General features: G+C 41.2%; 1 protein-coding gene across 3 annotated transcripts in view; it reads left to right on the top strand.

The window, feature by feature from the left end:
• Positions 1–5495: 5495 nt before the first annotated feature.
• Positions 5496–21005, top strand: part of LOC126183474 (mucin-5AC-like) — a 653654-nt gene continuing 638144 nt past the window's right edge. For 2 of the 3 annotated variants that reach the window (XR_007536753.1, XM_049925491.1), the window contains exon 1: positions 5498–5727. The gene's annotated coding sequence lies outside the window, so the exon portion shown is untranslated. Of the gene's footprint in view, positions 5728–21005 lie in introns of all 3 variants that reach the window. The other variant, XM_049925492.1, reaches the window with a different exon arrangement.

Below are 21005 nucleotides of genomic sequence, written 5' to 3'. Positions count from 1 at the left end.
CTCTGCACATAGTATAAGAAAATTAAGGACATTGCTTTGATAACAATTTCTGCTTTGTACTGTCATTTTCTGTGTTGAGGTTTACTTTCCAGAAAGACTGCATTATGGTCAGTAAATCCTAGATTTACAGCCCTAGTAGTACATACCATGTTGCTAATTATTTGGCCAAGAGCACTTAGACTTTGGTTGGTCACCATAGATTTGGATGCATGCTTCAAGGTTGTAACAGTTTTTAAAATTTTTGAACTTAGGCTGAACATCGCATTCTGTAAGGAAACTGATATTAAAATCACTACAGTTCATAACTCTTGATGGTTTTCTTTTTATCGCTTTTTCTGATACTGGTGTAAAATTTCTGTAAAAGGAGCACAAGCTGCACGAAGGAGATCTATAAACTGCTGATATGCAAACACCAATATCTTTGATTTTAATACCTGAAAACTCCATATTTTTTTCAATGGAGTGGGAGTTGTATATGTCCATTCATGAAGCTGCAGCACTGTCTTTTACAAATATGCACCTTGCGCTACCTCTGAATATTTTCCTTGAAAAGTGATGCACAAGTTTGAATTGTGGTAACACAACCAATTCTATTTCGAGAGACTTCATTAAGTGTTTAGTAATTCACAGTATTTGGGCATCCAACATTTTGCTGTTGATACTCGTTAGAAGTCTTAACTCGTTTAGCTTATTCTTAAATCCCTGTACATTACGAAAATTCATTTATTGTGTAGAGTAATGTTTCACACCAATCAATGCATTTCCACAACAAAATCCTGGCACTATTTCATTAGTTACAACTGAATGTTTGGATTTATTTGTATCATTACTGTACATATGAACTTTAACTGAAACTGTAAAATCTGACCGAGCGAGGTGGCGCAGTGGCTAGCACACTGGACTCGCGTTCGGCTATCCTGATTTAGGTTTTCCGTGATTTCCCTAAATCGCTCCAGGCAAATGCCGGGATGGTTCCTTTGAAAGGACACGCCCAACTTCCTTCCCCATCCTTCCCTAACCCGATGAGACCGATGACCTCACTGTCTGGTCTCCTCCCTCAAACAACCCCCCCCCCCCCCCCCCCGCAACTACAGCAACAGCAGTTGTAAAATCTGATTGTCTTTTAAGGTGGGATAGAAAAAATCCTCCTTTGTTGCAGACCGCCTTGGTCTTGAGTTAGCGCTTAACTGTACCTGATGTTCTTGATGCCACTGTTACTGCTGGTGATGGAGCTGTTAAGAGTCGTTGCTTCTCATGATGTTGCTGTCCGCCCTAACAGCTGAGTGGTCAGCGTGACAGATTGCCGTCCTACGGGTCCAGATTCGATTCCCGGCTGGGTCGGTGATTTTCTCCTCTCAGGGACTGGGTGTTGTGCTGTCTTCATCATCATTTCATCCCCATCCGGCCCGCAGGTTGCCCAATGTGACGTCGAGTGTAATAAGACCTGCACCAAGGCGGCCGGACCTGCCCCGCAAGGGGCCTCCCGGCCAATGACGCCAAACGCTCATTTCCATTTCCATGATGTTGCTGCAGTGATTGTTACTATTGCTGATACCTCTGGTAATGATGGCACTGCTGTTTTTGATGATAATGCTGTTGCTGCATATGATGACTCCGTGGCCACACATGGAATTATCCTGTTCGCCGTCTCTCTGTTAGCAATGATTTCATTTACCATTTTACATACATAAATTCTTCTCTTCATAATTCTGATGCATTGCTTGCCTGGTATACTGGCACCTGTCTAATTTGCCTGTATCTAGGACGCTGCATTTCCGAAAAAAGAACATATCTATTTTATTTTAATGTTAGTTTTTCGTATTTCTTTTTTCATACATGAGTCGTGTATTAAGTCATGTCTGTGTGATAATGGTGCAACGGTTGTATTACCTTGTTTATTACGCTCTAGGAACTTCTTTAGTGCTGCTAGGCAGTTATCTGCTTCGTTTTTTTTGCAACATCATTTGTACGTGCTATACACACCATATAATCATTTTTTGTTAACATTTTGCCATGAAGACTGGCATTAATGATATTTTTCGTTGTTGCTACTAGATTAACAATACCTGTTGCATGTCATTTCCTGTGTTCTTAGAGAAGTCTAGTCACATTTTTTCCTTGGCTGTCCTTTAAAAATAATACACTACTGTTGTATTTGTGATGTAGGTTTTTGTTGCCAGTATCTTTCACAACCGTTCCATTACTACGAGCAGTAGAACGTATGCACAGATTCTCCCCATAACTGCTTTTCCTGATAATGAATTTTGACGTTGATTCACCGTTCTGTCGCAAGGTTGGTTTGAAATTTCGTTTCCCTTATCGATATTGGTTCAGTCTCTTCACTCACAGAAAGAGCTTGAAATTTGTTTTTAACCACCAATTGTTCGATGTTTTCAATTTCTGGCGATTTTTGTGTGTATAAACTTTTTTGTTTTTGTATGATATTTTAGTCCACTCGTTTGAATATTTAGGCGGAAAAGAAGTGTACTTTTTGTTTGTCTCATGGTTCACTCATTTCTTTTTGAAGTTTTGACATATCACCATTCAGTGTACTAATAATTAACTGGAGGCAGAAATACACTCATCTAGCTTCACGATTACATTGATGTAACTCACACAAACTTTATTTTTACCGTCATTATTTTCGTTTTTCGCAGGAACACTATTCATTTGTACACACAATGCTACAATGTTTAACTTTTCACCCTTAGTAACAGTTGTGTTATGAGGAAATTTGAATTAATTTCTCACTCAGTCGTTATGCAGGAGTTCTCTTCCATTGTCCATAACTCGACTACAGTGTAGTCGAAGTGTCTTGCTTTAATTTTTTCATGTTTGCGAATAGGCCCAAATACCTCAACTCAAATAACAATAGTTTGTATGAATTTAAGTCCCTGATGGCCCAGTTGCCCCAAATTATAGGGGTATGTGGTACCATTAGGCTGTTTTTCTTTTTTTCCTTCAGTTTTAAACGTAAAGAGAATTAAATTCTGCTATAATTTATTTGAGGGTTGCATGTTGTACTATAAAAAATTAATATTAATTTTACATATTTGTTTTGTAAATAAAAACCCCCTTTTCTTTCAGCAAGAAGAGGCGTTTTTACTTACAAAACAAATAGTTCTGTGCTTGCTCCGGATGATGGCCATGCAAACAAACTTGTTCGTAGAAAGAGATTTTCATTCTGCAGCGAAGTGTGCAGTGATATGAAACTTCCTGGCAGATTAAAACTGTGTGCTGTACCGAGACTCGAACTCGGAAACTTTGTCTTTCGCGGGCAAGTGCTCTACCTTTTTTCTCTCTTTTTTTGTAATCTTATTGAGTTAGTTTTCGTTCGTTGCATCTGCTCGGGGCGGACGTCGTAAGACACCCGTTTCAGTTCGTCTTTGATCCATTAACTCAGTTTTTTTTTTTATTACAGAGGGCAGCTAACCCTCTGACCGATCAGGCTGAGTTACCGTACCGGCTGCCATCTGATCTACCCAAGGACGACTCACGACCTGTCCTCACAGCTTTAATTCTGCCAGTACCTCGTCTCCTACCTTCCAAACTTCACAGAATCTCTTCTGCGAACCTTTCAGAACTAGCAGCCCTGAAGAAAGGATACTGCACAGACGTCGTAGAGCAAAGGTCCCGAGTTCGAGTCTCGGTCTGGCACACAGTTTTAATCTGCCAGGAAGTTTCAAACTTGTTATTACTTTTACCTATTAGTGCTTCTCCGGCAAGTAAAAAGTTAGAAACTATTCACTCACATTGTAAAATCATGGTAGCCTTACATAGAATCAATCTCCTTTGTGTTTTCTAGCCTAGTTTCCGTGTACGAACACAAACTTACTAAAAATAACCAATGGTGGGAATTTGGAAGTGTTCAAAATCTATGGAAAAATCGAAAGTACATTTGTTAGTTTGAGCAGTTGCCAGACAGCGCCAGACAACAGGCTGTACTGTGCATGCGCAGCTACGATGACGTAGGCAGCCCCTGCTTGGTGCTTGCTCTTCTCATTCGCTTTTCGTCGCATTTCCGTGTGGAATTTCGTGCGTGGTGGGCATCGCGTGACCATGTACAGCCCTGTGACATGTTACGGGGACATACAGAGTTGTACTTAGAGCAATTGTTTTATCATATCCCACCCAGATAAAGGATGCAAATAAGGAAGCAGTTATTTGCATAATATCATTTCAAACCTAGACTCCACAGCTCAAAGTACCATAGCATTTTGCTATGTGGTGACTTTGACAGATTTTTTCTTTTATTTTTCTTTTTTTTAAATTCGTACCCTGCAATATTGTTATGTAGCATTTCCAATCAGGTTTACATCTACACAGCACTGAAAAAAAAAATTAACAAGGTTGTCTGTGAGGCAAAGAAACTGTACAACTGACAGTTTACATTCTACTTTAGGAATAAATATAAAGCCATGTGGGGAGTTAAATCGATAAAACACCGTATGCTGCCAGTCTATAATTTAGCACAGAATGGCGTTCTATAAATTTAAGATGTAAACCCAAATTAAGAAATAACTTCAGGCCTAGAGAAAGTATTAGACAGGTGCCTTGTGATCGAAAAACACTGTTTCACAGAAGGCAGATTTGTAAAATTCTGCTACAGCTGTCAATACATTTGGAACAAAATATTTAGTTCAAAACTACTGACCAAATTTGCCTACTTAGTCAACTTCAAGTCAATGTTTACGTATGTTCGTTATAGCATTAAGAGATCTTACAGTGTCATAAAAGGAACAGGACATCAGAGACTACTCCAGCACCATCGGAATTTCATAAATCATACTAAAATGCTTCATTCTGCTCTAAGTGCACATTTCTATGTCCAGATGCATTCTGAAGTACCTGATATTCAGATTTTCTATGTGGTTTTTGTGATACCAGTTTTCTTGGAGGTCTAGTACTGTATTCTCATGTTTGGTTCTTTATAATGTCATTCGTCCCAGAAACTGAAAATTTGCACTTGAAATTGAACGAAGCTGAAAGTAGCCAATTGTGCGGAATGAGAAAACTTCGTTTCAAATAAACTAATTGCCTCAGCGGAAAAAATTAATAGAAGCAAATTTCTCTACAAAACTGACAGAAACTGCTTCATTAAGACATTAATGGTTGATTGCTAATAACGTGGAAATAATATAAAATCAGAAAATGGAAACTAATAACTTAATTTGGTCTTTCATGATTATGAGAATGTATATTAATTCACTTGATGGCTCCCGGCCACAGAAATCTATTTTGTTTTCTGTATACACGAGTCACGCGGAGAAGGAGCCCCCCCCCCTCCTCCTTATAATATGCCTACTCTGCGCATGCGCGGATCTGGCAGCCTGGGCGCGCCGGGAAAAATTTTCCGGGTAGCATTTGTCTATTTGCTGCTACTGCTCATACGGATAACAGCCACGCTTCAAGTAGCCAGAAGCGGGAGTAGGCACTGCTCATACGCGAATTCAGCTCTGCGCATGCGCACGAGCCCGCTGGCAACTGCTCAAACGAACCTTTACAGATTTTCCTGAGATATTCATAATCAAGTATACCTATTACCTACCTTAGTGTTGTTAAGGGGAAACGTTTACTTGCCTCTGAATGAGAAAAAGTTTGTGATATGTGTGAAAGTATTTTTCAGTGTTTAACTTAGTTTAATGGAAAAATTTGACATTTCTATAGTGCGAAGAGTGAGCGTGAATAGCTATATAGGAGAGCCTTGACTGTCATTCGAATCAACAGGTGTGTAGCGCAGTTTATGAAAGTATATTACGTTCGTATAAAATTATGCCTCTGTTAACTCCAGAATAAAGTAGCTGTAATTATCTCAAATTTCTAATTCAATGCAACATACTGTATTTGTATTAATTTATGTCTTATCGCTATGAGAGAAGCGCTTTTGTGTATTTCGTCTCATTCTTAATACAGTGTGTGCATGCTAACAAGAAACGGTTGAATATCATTATATCTAGGTATGACTACTGTAGATACGAATTATGATAAAATGTAGAGTACCATATTCTGCCAAATGAAAGTATATATGCTCCGAACATATTCTGTGGTGCTTTCAAGTGCCGTTACTGTTGAACGAGGATATGAATAAACCATTTCAATTGCCTCGACTGCAGAAAATAAATGATAGTACAAGGCGTTTGTAGTATTGTCTGGAGAGCATGAAAGAAATCGGCAAAAATTGGAGTGGTCTGTCCACGTATGTGACGTAAATGAATTATTTGTTAGTGCTAATTGACTTTAACAGAATTTGCCGGGAATTATGTGGAAGCTAGCCTACGTCATTTTCAGATTGTTAAGTTCTTATAATTAGAAGACATTTGTTGGTACTTTATTGTAGTACTATGAATTGACACTTTTTGTATAACTGTTATTCTGGCGCCATATATTTAACTCTCATTTCTTCTATTAAAACTACGTTGTTGGATCTACGTGAATCTCACGATTGGGCGCATAGGGCTAAATTGCTATGGGAGTTATTTTTTGTGTACACAGAAACGAGAAACTTGTTTTACGATCAGCAAAGCAGTATTACAATATAAAGAGGCGTGTCAACCACTCTCTTCGCCCTAGGTGACGCTCAGTCGTTTAGAAACTGGACTCGCGTTCGAGAGCGCATTGTTTCAAACCCTTGTCTGACCATCCAGATTTAAGTTTTCCGTGATTTCCTATATCGCTTAAGCCAAATGCCGGGATAGTTCCTTTGAAAGGGCAAGTCTAGTTTCCTTCCTCAGCTTTCTCGTATCCTAGCTTTTATGTACCTGTATGACTGCTTGGGGTTCTTGCCATTTGAAGTCTGCTACAATATATTGTGCTAATAATGCAATGCATTTGTGTCAGTGTCTGGCTGTCTGATTATTGTAATGTAGCAGAAAATGTCGCACAACTGCGGTCCTAATCATGTTTACCAATGCTCTCGTTTCACTAGATATTGATGATTGTGCTTTTGAAGGATAGATGGTATTTGATAGTATGGAAATGCCTGGCCCTCGAAGAAATATTGATAAATGTGCACTTTAGGTAAAACACTATTCTTGCTGCACAATTCTTACAACTTATGCGTTTCTGAATGTATATGAGGAATGACTTGTAAGTAATATTATGTAGAGGAATCCAGTCATGCAGAGAGAGAGAGAGAGAGAGAGAGAGAGAGAGTGTGTGTGTGTGTGTGTGTGTGTGTGTGTGTGTGTGTGTGTGTGTGTGTTTTCCACTTGAGTATCTGCAAAAGTTAATTCTTTAAAGAGTAGTTGAAATAAACAGTTTGGTCCTTGAGTAGGAAAGTTGTGGGTGTGAATGGCATTCCTTTGGGTACCTTAGACTGATATTGTTAATGACTCTGAAAACTCATATTGCTAATGAATCTGAAAACTCCATCTGCAGAACTGACCTCAATGCTGTCATTACTCATGATACTTTTCAAGGAAAACACAATCATAGCCCATCCACAGATGATGAGCATCAGAGTGACCATGTCTGCCCCCAACCCTATAAGGGTTGTCTCCAAAATTGTTATGAAAGTGTTGGATATGTTTCACCAAAGCAGTTGTGAAAACTACCAGGTATATTTGCATTGTGGTGATTAGTTTGTAAACAGATTTTGTGCTGAGATTGGTGAGCTGCGGGAGTGACAGATTTCTTGGAGATTTACAAATAGGCTGGTATACAGTCTCTTTGCAAAACAAATGCAAACTGATGGCTCGTTATTACAATAATGATTCACCACCCTTCTAATGCAGCCATTCTGATGTCCTCAGGAGAAATTAAAAGGCAATTCCCCCCTGTTTGTGTGACAGGTGGAGTTTTACTCAAAGATTCAATCCCAACCAAAAGAAGGTAATCTACCAGCATTTCAGCTGGCAAAGGTAAATGTGAGAATACATATGAGGAGAGCCTGAATTTCATTAATCATTCCAGTCACAAGAATATGAAAATGAATCAAAGGATTTTCTATACTTATGAGATTACCATGGCATTAGAAAACTCATTATAGCTCAAACAATGGCAAAGTATTTCCAGTATATACACGTCACAGATGAGACTCTACATCCCAAGACCACTAGAAAGCCATTGAAAAAAGTGGACTATACTTTGAGCAACGTGCTGCAACTGCTGAATTCCCAATGAAAAGAAACCCAACTGGAAATTCGTAACCCAGATAGTTCTTTCATAAATGAGTTATGGTATCTTCATTCTGCAATGATGTTGTAAGGAAGAAAGAAAAAACAATTTGAGTATGTATTGTTTTTACTAGTTACAAAAATGGGCATGCTTCCAGTAGGACATCAGGACAATAGAATAACTTTTTGTGACGTTCAAGACTTGCAACAGTTATCATCTTTAGGCCTATGTATTGTTATTTTCAAATGGATGTAAATAAATTTGAGCTTTGGGGTTAAAACTCCTAATAAATGCAATGAATAAACAAAATAATCTCAAAAGATATTTTATACATCTGTATTATAAGTTAAAAAGCAACAGAAGTAGTTCATCACATTTCAGGCAATTTTGACATTTCAGTAGCTTCTCTCTTGTTTTTTCTCCATTGGTAATTGAGCATCGTAATGTCCCCTTCCAATGTTATCCAGAATCTCTATTTGCCCTTTTACCAGGATGCCCTCTTTTGGTAGTCACTTTTTCATTACTTTCAAGTATTGCTGTGACAGTTTGATGATGAAATGTCAGGTGATGCTGTAAGTTATCAAAGCAAACTGAGCTGGCCGAGAAAAGTGCTAGATTGTCCTCTCCTTCGGTTAAATCAGCATACAATGTCTTGGCTTTAGCTTGAATAGCAGCTCCATAGAGAGGCGTGTGCTGTTGGCTGTGGCGCTCAATCCAGTGGTGTAGCATTTTTCCAATCTCCTCAAACAAGATATTGTCACTCTAGTCACATGTAAGTTAAATATGGAGCAGTTTTTTTAATTGGTTCTGCATTGTCACATATAGTTCTCACAGTGGATTCATTAAGACCCAGAGCATGTGGAATGTCAACAATATGCTCAAGTTTATCACAGCAATCCAAAACTTCTAGTTCTGTTCCAAATGAATACAGACTTTGCACACATTTCTTTCTCTTGACAGGCTCGTTTTCTTTCCTTTTACCCCACACTTTAAACACAGGCCTGTCAAGTAAAACTTCACATCTCTACTGATCTGTTTTGACATAAACAACAGGTGATGTGTGTTGGGATGAGCTGCTGCATTACTGCTTCCACATACTGTTAACAGATAGTAGCACTAGATTTAAAACTAAATTTTCATATTTGCAAAAATGTAGGTAACGAATCCTTGTATATCAGTTGTACTTGCATTTCATTTCCCTCCTGTCCTTCAACAGCCAGGAGCTGATGCAGATCATTCCCCTATCTGCCACCTAGGCATGCATTCTCTAGGGTTAAGTCTTCCCTGAGAACATTTTGCTGTTCAGATTGTTATAGATAAATAATAGTAAAGATTACATGTTATTTCTATTGATAAGGCAAACCATTTCAGTTGATGTCTGATGTTATGCCACTCAACACAAGCTGCCAAAAAATGGTCACCACGGTAGCACATATATGTGGACATTGCAGTCTATGTTACTGGTAATGCCAGAACAATGGGAGCAGGTGTGTCACTAGGTCATACCTTTGATCCCATTCTACAACCCTCTTCTAACCATTGGTTCCACACATGCACAACTGTTGTAGAAGGTGGAATGTCGTTTGTTTTCTATTAGCTAATCACTGTGCCTTGTTTGAGCCCAACTTTCATTCTGATAGAGCACTCTTTGATGGTGACAAGACGTACTGCCTATTGTTTCCATGTTTTGCTTCTGTGGTCCTTAAGTGAAGGAGGTTGGTCTGACACTTCAAACCACATTAAAGTACTGCTGAGCCTACATTTATGATTTTTGTATGCAATCCTAATTTTTGTGCCCTCATCCTCAAATTTATGATTCATTTTGGCCATTCTCTCTCTCTCTCTCTCTCTCTCTCTCTCTCTCTCTCTCTCTCTCTCTCTCTCTCTCTCTCTCTATATCCCTTTTTCCCCCAGTAATGTAACATCTACAGCTAACAGGCAGTGCAGACCTCATTATGTAAGAACATATTTTCTGTTATTTGTACTTCAAGCCTGCTATCAACAACACACAGTGCTACTAATTGAGTTGTAGATTCTAAGTTACTTAATGAAAAATCTGTGGGTTTTCTTTTTATTGTTCAGATCTTGTTTTAATTTACCTTTCCTTAAACTGCAGAGCATTATTCTGTGCTAGAAGAATCGGAGGCTTCTGGCCTTCATATTCAGTTGTTTAGGTATTTTGGCAAATTTGAATGCATGAACCGCGCCATGTAGAGTGTGGACACATCTTGCCTCTGATTTTACAAAGCATATTTACAATCCCATCTTGATTATGTTTAAGCCTGATGTACGTGATTGAAATTATTAGCTGTAATTCATCATAACATAAAATTGCATCTCCCTTGATGCAATACACACTACTGGCCATTAGGGTCGACAGAAGCATCCGATCCCACGTGTCTGCTTTGTCCCGTGACGTAAGGGTGTTGTCGTGTGTGACGTCATGAAGGCGCGGAGTTTGGTTTGAGTGTGGCTGTCTCCAGTTCTGTTTTATCTTATTTTATTTACTTTTCTGATCTGTTCGTTCTATCTCGTGAGATTTTTTTTAAAAAGACAAAAAACACTAATCAGCTACTGAAGCATCTTTATCTTTTATGGGTTGCAGGGGTTACGACCCCTGGGGAGGTGGGTGGGTATTCATGCATGGCTGTCTTCACTTACATGTTGTATCTACGCAAGGCGTCTAAATTTGTTTATATTTAGTTTGCCCCCCACCCAAAACACCCCATTTCCCGCGCTTTTCCCATTAGTGTCATTAGGCTTCTTGTGGAAAGTGTGTGTGTTTTTTGTTTCCGCCATATTTGTGACGTCATGGGTCAAATCAGACGGGTGGGATCGGACGCTTCCGTATTTCCGGCCATTAAAATTGCCACACCACGAAGATGACATCCTACAGACGCGAAATTTAACTGACAGGAAGAAGATGCTGTGATATGCAAATGAATAGCTTTTCAGAGCATTCATACAAGGTTGGCGCCGGTGGCGACACCTACAACGTGCTGACATGAGGAAAGTTTCCAACCGATTTCTCATACACAAACCGTAGTTGACCGGTGTTGCCTGGTGAAACGTTGTTGTGATGCCTCGTGTAAGGAGGAGAAATGCGTACCATCACGTTTCCGACTTTCATAAAGGTCAGATTGTAGTCTATCGCGATTGCAGTTTATCGTATCACGACATTGCTGCTCGCGTTGGTTGAGATCCAATGACTGTTAGCAGAATATGGAGTTGGTGGGTTCAGGAGGGTAATACGGAACACCGTGCTGAATCCCAACGGCCTCGTATCACTAGCAGTCGAGATGACGTGCATCTTATCCGCATGGCTGTAACGGATCGTGCAGCCACGTCTCGATCCCTGAGTCAACAGATGGGGACGTTTGCAAGACGACAACCATCTGCACGAACAGTTCGACAATGTATGCAGCAGCATGGACTATCAGCTCGGAGACCATGGCTGCGGTTACCCTTGATGCTGCATCAGACAGGAGCGTCTGAGATGGTGTACTCAATGATGAACCTGGATGTACGAATGGCAAAACGTCATTTTTTCGGATGAATCCAGGTTCTGTTTACAGCATCATGATGGTCGCATCCGTGTTTGGTGACATCGCGGTGAATGCACATTGGAAGCGTGTATTTGTCATCGCCACACTGGCGTATCACCCGGTGTGATGGTATGGGGTGCCATTGGTTACACGTCTCGGTCACCTCTTGTTCGCATTGGCGGCACTTTGAACAGTGGACGCTGCAATTCAGATGTGTTACGACCCGTGGCTCTACCCTTCATTCGATCCCAGCAAAACCCTACATTTCAGTAGGATAATGCACGACCGCATGTTGAAGGTTCTGTACGGGCCTTTCTGGATACAGAAAATGTTCGACTGCTGCCATGGCCAGCTCATTCTCCAGATCTCTCACCAATTGAAAACGTCTGGTCAATGGTGGCCGAGCAACTGGCTTGTCACAATATGCCAGTCACTACTCTTGATGAACTGTGGTATCGTGCTGAAGCTGCATGGGCAACTGTACCTGTACACGCCATCGAAGCTCTGTTTGACTCAATGCCCAAGCGTATCAAGGCTGTTATTACGGCCAGAGGTGGTTGTTCTGGGTACTGATTTCTCAGGATCTATGCACCCAAATTGCGTGAAAATGTAATCACATGTCAGTTCTAGTATAATATATTAGTCCAATGAATACCCATTTATCATCTACATTTCTTCTTGGTGTAGCATATTTAATGGCCAGTAGTGTAAATGTGAAGTTCTTTTTGTTAAGGGGAATGTGTCATTAATGAGTCGTTACCATATATAATGGCACTCCTTGAGATTTGTCCAAAGAACTCTTTTGTGTAAAGAAATGTACATTTGTTATTCACCAGGGGTGGAGTAAACCATCCATTGGCATATTAGAAAATTGTTATATAGAGTATGAAGTGAAAAAAGGGAAAAAAAATCAATTCTGGACCAAGTTTTGAGAGCCTCTCTAATTTAATTGTAGCAAACACTGATGACTCAAGTGGCAGCTGCCATGGCTGTTTATTAATTCTTCTTCACCCTGCCATTCAAAACTCAACTGGAGAATCAATTTAAATGTTTTGTGGCAGAATTTTATCCATCCCTGCAGAAAGTGGAGCATTTGAGAGTTGGTTGTCGTATACAGTTTGATTCTCTGACTGCTCCGTCACTCATATTGAAACTATTTCATGTATGCATGTACCCGAGGAACAGAGAAAGTCGGGAGTCACTTCTGTTACAAAACATCTCCATCCAGGAGGGAATAAGTTAGATCTGTTTTCAGGGCCTGTTTGAGAATCTTTTCACATGTGAATGATGTCATTTGGCACCCTCAATGGGACATTAATTACCTTTCCTTGAGAGTTTTCCTGTGTCATAAATATTATAATACCCCTCTATAACTGAATGGTAGCATTTGTGCTTCCCACACAGTGGGCCTGGGTTTGATTACTTTGATACCACCAGTTTAAATTAACATGGCCATCACTTAAGTAGCATCAGGTTAAAAATTTTCTGAGAGGGCTGTGAGTCTGAAGAGATTTATTTTTTATTTATCTATAAACATTACTCAAAATTTTATTAGATAGACAGGGTGGACCATGATTAATAGCGAAAACTGACATTTGTGGAAGCGTTTAATAACGGAAGCAAAAACATTCCTGTAAATTTGTGAGATAATTGGGAATGGGGGGATATAAGGTGCCACTCACTTTAGTCTGGAATATTTTCTTAGTTAGTCCAAATGTATTTTGAATGGAAATTTTTTTATGTTGGTAATTATTAGTGTACCCTTTTTAATTACAATTGAATAAAATTAATTTTTTGTGCCATGAGTTCTTGTACTAGGTGACAGGAGATAATTTACATAGCTGTAGTAACATATTTAACTTTTGCTCCACAGTTAGGGACGTAAAGTGATAATTGAAATAAACATATTACACTCTGCTGAGGCCAACAGGGCAATGAAAGTTAAAAAAGATTTTTTTTGATCAAGTCCCCCACCTAATGAGGCTCAAATTTCACTCATGATCTGCCTTACCTTCACTCATGATCTACCTTACCTTGCACAACATTGGGGAATGTGTTACATGCATAATGGGGTCATGGGTAGATTTTGCCACTGATATAAGAAGATATCCAATGTGCCAATATGAGTCAAAATATGTAGGTCGAGCATAGCATGTACCTTGCTTCTTGAGGTCACCTGACCTCAATCCTCTGGAATTTTATGTCTGGGATCATCTCAGAAAGGAAGTGTACTGCAGTCCTTTTGATACAGTTGAAGTACTGGAGCAGTGAGCTATACAGTCTAGTCCAAATCTGAGATGATCTGGAGATCTTTGAAAGAATTCATAACTTGTTGCAGAGAAGAGTGTAGTATTGACTTAAAATAAAATGATGACTTGTGGCACAGCACCTTTCACAGGTACAAATGAACAGTAAATTGGGTCACTCCATCCCAACTGCTCTAAAGGTTCCCCAATGACCATCATGGATTGTGATGCAATTTTCTAGGAACAATTGCATATGTTCCCAATGGACATTGGTAAAGTTTTATGATCATTAATTCAATACTTCCAAATGTATAGTCATTTGTTTGACCCCATAGAGCAGCCATCCAACATTGCATCCATGAGTTTTGGGCAACTTTGAGACATAAGATCTTTGACAATATTGTCTTGAAAGAAACAAAATAATAAAAAAATTTCCTGAGCAAGTTGTGTATGGATAATTTGAAGCAAAGTAGGCTGAAAAAATACTCTCTTGAAAAAAATGTGAAGTTTAGCTTTTTATCTCTCAGGAAGTAATGCGGGATACACCAGAAACTTTGCACATAACAACTTACTGAGACAAGGCCTTAGAATGTAAAATTTAATTCCCCTACAGCTTTTCAGTTGTTCAGAAATTGAGGGCAAATTGGAAAATTTGTCTAACAACACAAAAAATTGTTATTTTTGGCCCTCTTCCACAAGAAAGTCTTCTAAAAACTCACTTAAACTGTTTTCATTAGAAATACAATGTTCTATACTACCTACAAAACTGTTTTTGATTTTGCAATTCGAGCGTATAGGGCCCTAATGAATGACAAGGTGGAGGTACATTGGAAATAAGGCCCATATTCTGCTGAAAGGCAAATTTAATTTTACGTCTTTTATTATGTTCCAAAATTGTTTAGCACTCTCTTGGTAAGACGATATCAAAAGTTTAATGACTAAGAAGTGAGATAAAGTACGACTAACTCAGAAAAACTTCCGAAAAGGGGTGTCTTTTTGACATGACTTGTCATATTATATTTCAGTCTGTTTTTCTGTTGTAACTGCGGAATCAAGCTGATTATAAAGTTCACAGTTTAACTGTGCATTATCAATGAAGTGGAAACCATGGTTATAAAACTGCTGCATAACAGCTCTGTAATACACATTGTTTAAATAGCCAGTGGTTTTACACCACCATCACATTGTGTAAATTTTGGTGGAGTTAACAGCAGTCTTCCTGACATTTTTTAGTGTGTAATGCTATTGATGTCCTAGTTTGATTCTGATTTAATGTATAGTGTACTTCATGTTAGCATAGTTTCTGGGTAGTGTGGAACATCAGTGTCTGCAAGAAAAGTCGTATAAATGTTTTGGTATGGTCTGTGATGGCTTAACCACTGCTGGCTCCTTTTACAGTGAGAAAACCAGCATCCCTATCACCTTAGGGGCCACAACCAATAGCTGTGGAACAGCAGCCGTGGCTGAGTTTCTGTACCATAGGTTCCCAAACCTGATAAGGGTTTCTTTACACAGGATCCCAAGCTGATGATACATTTCTATAAGTGTGAGAGGCCAAAGCTAGAGGTGATCTCTTTTAGGATCCTAAGTTGATGTTTACTTCAAGCTACTTACATTTTTTTACATGTTGCATTAATTTGCTGTAGATTATCATGAGGAAATCAATACTCCTGACCAGATGTCACTGATGGGATTGTTTAGGAAGAAATTTTGAGAAGAGACAACCCAAAAAATTACACTTTTGAAATGTGATTGCCTCAAAGTATCAGAACCACAAGAAAATAGAAAATTGTTCTTTTTATTGGAGTCCTTATTCCATTTCATTTTTTGTCAAAAGAATTTTGTGGAATTGAATGCTGCAGAGATGTGAAAAAAACTACTTATTTGCAGTTTTCTGAGTAAAGTTCATTTCCTAGTCAACAGTCACAGAGAGTTCTAAACAGTTGTAAAACATAATAAAGGGTGTCACACTGAAATTGAGTACCAGTGGAATATGGACCCATTCTCAATGCACCCCCACCTTACTTGTTTTTAGGGCCTTGTATGCTCACAGTGAAAAATCAATTATAGATTTTAGGTGGTTTATAACATGGTCTTTCTGATGAAACCAGTTTAAAACCGTTAACAGAAGACACTTTTCTTTGTAAAATTGGTCCGAAAATAGACCCCCCCCCCCCATGGTTGCCCATAGTTCTTATGCAGATACATGTGTGGTGTGCATGGTTCCCTGAGCTATTGCAGCCTTTCTCCATCCTATCACCTCTTCCACATCTTCCCCTTCATGACGACCTAGCTATTCTCTGTCCACTATCCCCTTTCACTCTTGTCTCCTGTTATCACTCTCCCCCTTTTTGGTTCTTCTGGTTCCCTTTGGAGTTTGAGCTCCCTTTCTTAATTGTTTCCATTATATGAGACATTTGAGGAAGAACTCCCTCCCTAGCATCTCTTCTTTTGTGTAGAACATATAGAAGATAAGTTTGGTGAAGTTGACTCCTTAGTAAGATGCAGTGTGGTTTCCTACTGATTAAAACCTTTTCTGTCTGTCAATCAGCTTCTGTTTGTGCTTGCGTGCACTTAGGAGACATCCTAGTGAGGATCTCTCCTCACCAGTCCTTAAACATGACCCAGGGCATAATCTTCCATGGGCACTTCCTCCTTCAGTGTGAAGTAGTCGGGACTAATCGGCAAGGCAAACCATTCATTTCGCCCAACGAGGTCCTAAGGACAATTGAGATGACACCAGAGCTTTTATCCTTTCTTTTGAGGGGCATACCTTTCTGGAAATGATTAACTGTTGGCGACGTGAAGCTCTATATGCCACTTCCCACGCAATTTTTCCGATGTCTTCATTTTGGTCACATATCTTCATGATGTGAGCTGAATCCTATTTGCAGCAATTGTGGCCACTCTCTCCTTTGTGTGTGTGTGTGTGTGTGTGTGTGTGTGTGTGTTTGGGTTTTGGGAGGGGGGGGGGGGGGGCTTTCACCTCAACGTGTGTGAACTGGTCCAGCCCACATTCTCCTTGCACCCCTCGCATATGAATGAAATAGCTACGCAGACGTGTGACCTCAAACTCAGCTCTGAGGTGAAATCGTCCAGTGTCAAGGTAGCATCGCCATCGCCCCATCCAGCTGTGCAACAGACAGACAAACTCATGCCTCAAGGGGCGAAGTCACCATCTACACAACCGGTAGGCAGGAAAGGACAGAAGTAGTACTCCAGTGTAGACTTCCTCCATCCCTCCAGCCAGACAACACCCTAGTCTTTCTCTAACTGGAATGGCTCGAAGAAGTCCACCAAAGGCAAACGGTCTTCTCCTTCACTAACCCAAAGAGCCTCTTGAAAGGTGTCGCCCTGTGGTACCTGTGCCCGGCCACTCTCCGCATCACTGGTGCACACCACCAACCGTTTCTCAGCGTTGGACTCCACAGACTGACCGCACAAGCAAACCGATGCTTCTGTGGATCCCATGGAGCTGGATCCTCCTGTTTCTGTGCCCTACTGTAGCGACACTACACAGGCTGTCACTCGGCAGCCGCCGGGTTGACACCCATACATCACTTCCTCATCATGACTGTCCTCCAATGGAATGTTGGCGGCCTTCGGTCCCACAAAGAGGATTTACGGCTGCTTTTAGCATCCCCTTGTACTCCGCCTTCAGGAAACGAAATTGTGCCCTCATGACTGCTTTGAGCTTTCACATTACTTACTGATTCGTTTTGACCTTCCCTCTGAGGGTGGCATTCCATCTCATGGGGGTGTGATGCTGCTAATAAGGAATGACATTCATAGTCAACCCATCTCCCTGACTACCCATCTTCAAGCTGTTGCAGTTTGCCTTTTCCTTCCCCACCTGACTTTCTCCCTTTGTACTATTTATATCCCTCTGGTGTTTGATGCCACCAGAGCAGGCTTCCTTCAGCTTATTGGGCAGTTACCTTCCCCATTTTTGCTATTTGGTGACTTTAATGTGCATCATCCCCTTTTTGGGTTCTCCCAGGTCCTATCAGAGAGGTGCCCTCTTGGCTGACCTTCTTAACCAACTTAACCTCTTCTACCCTAACACTGGAGCACCCGCTTTGCTTCCGACTCCTCTCACCCCTATTCCAATGTGGACATATCCTTTTACACTGTGCAGTTTGTCCATTGTGTAGAGTGGTCTGTTCTTTCAGACACCTACACGAGCGACCATTTCATGTCTGCTATCCGTTTGCTGACTCCTACCCCATCTGCATGCACACCCAAATGGCAGCTTACTAAGGCTAACTGGCAGCTTTACTCCTCTCCTGTGACCTTCGAAGAACAAGATTTGCCAAGTTGTGATGACCAGGTGGGATTCTCACAAACATTATTCTTACTGCTGCAGAATGTTCCATTGCTCACTCTTCCTCTTTACCATGTAGTGTCCCCATCCCTTGGTAGAGTGAGGCATGCCGCGATGCAATTTGCGCACGGAGACATGTTCTCCGCGTTTTTAACCATAATCCTATGATGGCAAATTGAATTCATTACAAACCGATGATTGCAAAGTGTCATCTCTTTCTTGGGATAGCAAAATAGCTATCTGGATTTCATTCACTAGTTCTTTTAATAGTGCCATTCCTTCCTCTATCGTGTGGGCCAACATCCAACGGCACTCTGGGACCAAGAGCCATTCCCCAATTTCTGGCTTGACGCGTAACAGGTGACTGGGTAACTTGTAATTCCCAGCCCCGGGTTGACGGGTAGGGTTCGCTTATACTCACTGGTACAGGCCAGGCCCAGGGAGGGGTGATTGCCTGAGCGGCAACATTCTCAAATTGCCAATTGTTCCCTCTGTCAGGTGTTCAGGTGTGAGCTGAAGTGTGAACAATCACTTATGGGGGTTGCATCCCCTTGTGAAGGGAGCCCCTAGTTGGAAGGAGCGCGTCATCAGAGATTTTCTCATAATGAGTCAATCATCCCAGCCAACGTCTATAAAACGTAAACATAATGAGGCTAATGATTCAAAGACCCTTCCCGTTGCACCACGGTTCCATGTGGTCTCACATACTGAAGACAGCCAGTCCTTCCCCATGGTCAATCCATTTATTATTCAGAAAGGTGTTGATGCAATTGCCGTCCCTGTGAAATCCTGGTCCCATTTACGGAATGGCACTTTACTTTTGGAGACTACTTCTGATTCTCAAGCACAGCAACTGCTTGCTGCCTCGCTTCTCCAAGGCTAACCTGTTTGTGTCAAGGCCCATAGAACTTTGAATTCTTCGCGTGGTGTAAGTTACACCAGGCTGCTGAGTGGTCTAACTGAGCCCGAAATACAATCATACCTTTCTGATCAGGGTGTCATTGCTGTCCATCGTGTAATGAAAAAGGTAGATTCCTCCTTAGTGTCCACCCGCAATCTTTTTCTCACCTTTGATAGAGTGGTGCTTCCATCCAACATCAAAGCAGGCTATGGAATTATCATAGTCTGGATGTACATAGCAAGCCCGATGTGCTGCTACCAGTGTCATCATTTCAACCATACTAGAACATCTTATCGACACCCAGCCAAATGTGTAACCTGTGGTAGGGATGCGCACAACGGCAATTCTCTTCCTCCTCCTCGCTGCTGTATCAACTGCAATGGTGGCTATGTGGCCTCCTCTTGGGATTGTCCCATGTATCTTGATGAGCGAGCTGTTGAGAGATCTGGGTAAAGGAAAAATGCCTTACCCAGTAGCTTGCAAGTTACTGGCTACTCGCAAACCCTATGTTCTCCTGTCTGGCACCTATAGTTCTGTCCTTTTTACTCCTCGCTCCATGAATGACATGGCCACACAGACATGTGACCTCCAATTCAGATCTGAGGTTGTGAAATCGCCCAGTGCCAAGGTAGCATCGCCGTCCCCCAGTTCAGCAGTGCAACAAACCATCAAACTCTCACCTCAAGGGGCAAAGCCACGAGCTACACGATTGGTAGGCTGGAAAGGACAGGATGAGTACTCCTGTGAATACTTCCTCTGTCTCTCCAGCCAAACAACTCCAGAGTCTTCTTCTAATAGGAAAGGCTTGAAGTAGTCACCAAAGGCAAATGGTCTTCTCCTTCGGCAACTCGAAGATCATCTATGACAGTGTCTCCACGTGATACGTTAGCCCGGCCGGCCTGTGTGTCGCTGGTGCTCACCACCAGCCATTTTTCAGCATTGGACTCCACAGACTGACTGCACAAGCAAGCCGATGCTTCTGTGGACCATATATAAGAGAATCCTCCTGCTTCTGTGCCCTGTAGTAGCGACTCTACGCCAGCTGTCCCTCGGTAGCCACTGAGGTGACACCCCTACATCTTTTCATCATGATTCTCCTCCAATGGAACATTGGCAGCCTTCAGTCCCACAAAGAGGATTTATGGCTGCTTTTAGCATCCCCTTGTTCTGTTTTCAGGAAACGAAATTGTACCCTCACGACTGCTTTGAGCTTTCACATTACTAACTGATTTGTTTTGACCTTCTCCCTGAGGTTGACATTCCATCTTATGGGGGTGTGATGCTGCTAATAAGGAATGACATTCATAGTCAACCCATCTCCCTGACTACCCATCTTCAAGCTGTTGCAGTTTGCGTTTTCCTTCCCCACCTGACTTTCTCCCTCTGTTCTATTTATATCCCTCTGGTGTTTGATGCCACCATGGCAGACTTCCTTCAGCTTATTGGGCAGTTACCTCCCCCATTTTTGCTACTCGGTGACTTTAATGTGCGTCATCCCCTTTGGTGTTCTCCCAGGACCTGTCAGAGAGGTTGCCCTCTTGGCTGACCTTCTTAACCAACTTAACCTCTTCTACCTTAACACTTGAGCACCCACTTTGCTTTCTGACTCCTCACACACCTCTTCCAATTTGGACATATCCTTTTACACTGCCCAGTTTGTCCATTGTGTAGGGTGGTCCATTCTTTCAGACACCTACTCGAGTGATCGTTTCACATGTGCTATCCGTTTGCTGGGATAGCTCTCTGGAACCAAAGTCCATTCCCCAATTTCCGTCTTCACAGTATCAAATGATGTCATTGCCGAACCTGTTGCTATCTCCACCACCTTGGGCCGTCATTTTGTGGACTTTTTGAGCTCTTCCTACCATCACCCT

This window comes from Schistocerca cancellata, chromosome 4 (assembly GCF_023864275.1).
Source record: "Schistocerca cancellata isolate TAMUIC-IGC-003103 chromosome 4, iqSchCanc2.1, whole genome shotgun sequence".
Classification (NCBI taxonomy): Eukaryota; Metazoa; Arthropoda; class Insecta; order Orthoptera; family Acrididae; genus Schistocerca; species Schistocerca cancellata.
The sequence above is the reverse complement of the archived record's forward strand: the minus strand, read 5'-3'. Positions and strand labels throughout refer to the sequence as shown.